We start from the raw sequence: 1,620 nt of genomic DNA on the forward strand, positions 1-1,620 counted from the left end.
GGGGTGGAGAGGGCAGGCCCCCAGGAGCAGGAAACTGGCTCTTTTCCCCTGCACAGAGGGGGGCCCTGCCCCCTCCAGGGGAGCTGGCAGCATCTTAGGAGAAACAGGTGTCTTAGGAGAAACAGGTGTCTTAGGAGAAACAGGTGTCTTAGTAGAAACAGGGGGAGCCCAGGTGGTCTCATTCCCCTGACAACACCCCCCAAACAAGTCACCCCCCCAGCCCCTCCTAGGGAATCTAGCAGTCCCAGTCCCCTCTCAATCCTTCCCTCAGAAATTCTAGATTCCTCCAAGGTATTGCCACACAAAGAGGGGAAAGCCTTCTCCGTGGTTTCTGGGGGCCATGTGCTTCCGGCCAGATCTGCCCTGGGCGTAGAGCCAGGAGAGAGGGCGTTAGGTCAGGGAGAGGAGATGCAGGACACAGGACACAGGGGGGTCTTTCTCTGAGTCTCTGCGGGACTTAGCCCCCTGTGTGAGGGCAGGGGAGGGTGTCATTCATTCCTTAGGGATTGAGTGTTGGTTTCTAGGCTCCTTGAGAATGGGGCCATGGGGGTGGGACTTGAAATTGCTTTCTAGGGCAAGACCAGCTGGGTGGGAAGGGGAAGAGAGAGGAGGGGGCACTCTTTAGAGGCCAAATGTCTGCTTCTGGGTTTTGGGGGTGAGGGAGGCAAGCAGCTCTCTAGTGATTTGGGGGGGGGTGCAGGCACACACCCCACATACACACAAACACTGAGGAACACAGACCAACAGAGCCTCCTGGACCAGCCCCATCTTTTCCTCCACCTGCAGCCCCATCTCCCCTGCACACTCATGGATACTGGGTTCCTGCCCCCAGGCCTCTGTCCACTCTGCCCCTTCCGGAGAGGAAGGGAGAGGGAGAGAGAGAAACATCAATGAGAATCATTGATTGGCTGCCTCCTGCACACCCGCTACGGGGATCAAGCCCACAACCTGGGCATGTGCCCTGACCAGGCATTGAACCATGACTTCCTGGTTCATAGGTCGATGCTCAACCACTGAGTTACCATGGCCAGGCTGAGGATCTATTTTTGATGGGGAAGTGGACGGGAATGAAGAAGGAATGTGAATTTCAAGTTCTCCCCTAAGGGATGTGGGCCCTAGGAGAAGAGCTGAGGAGGAGGCACCGGCCAGGGCTGTCCAATTGGAAAGGACGGGGACCAGACCATGGTTTTGAGACTTCCCAGAACTGAGATGTCGGGAGGCACTGGGTTGTGGCTTGTGGGGAAAGGAGTCTAGGACAGTGGTCGGCAAACTCATTAGTCAACAGAGCCAAATATCAACAGTACGACGATTGAAATTTCTTTTGAGAGCCAAAGTTTTTAAACTTAAACTATATATGCAGGTACATTTTTATTAACTTTATTAGGGTACTCCTAAGCTGGCCTTTGCTAAAAAACGTCCTCAATCTGATTGAGGTACGTTCGCTGAGGTCGACCCCTTCCAACTCTCCCATCCATACTCGTCTTGTATACTTGTTTCGTCTATCTCCTTTCCGAAATCCGACTTCTGCGCATGAGCCACGAAGTTTCAATCGCACTGTACGTGCGCGCCCGCACGTGGTATTTTGTGAAAGAGCCACACTCAAGGGGCCAAAGAGCCGCA

General features: G+C 54.1%; 1 protein-coding gene across 1 annotated transcript in view; it reads left to right on the top strand.

Annotated features, from left to right (window-relative positions):
- The window catches only part of KCNN4 (potassium channel, calcium activated intermediate/small conductance subfamily N alpha, member 4), a 15,401-nt gene that overhangs the window by 4,796 nt on the left and 8,985 nt on the right, over positions 1–1,620 (top strand). The window lies entirely within an intron of this gene.

The sequence above is a fragment of the Myotis brandtii genome, unplaced genomic scaffold (assembly GCF_000412655.1).
Source record: "Myotis brandtii unplaced genomic scaffold, ASM41265v1 scaffold987, whole genome shotgun sequence".
In the NCBI taxonomy this organism is placed as follows: Eukaryota; Metazoa; Chordata; class Mammalia; order Chiroptera; family Vespertilionidae; genus Myotis; species Myotis brandtii.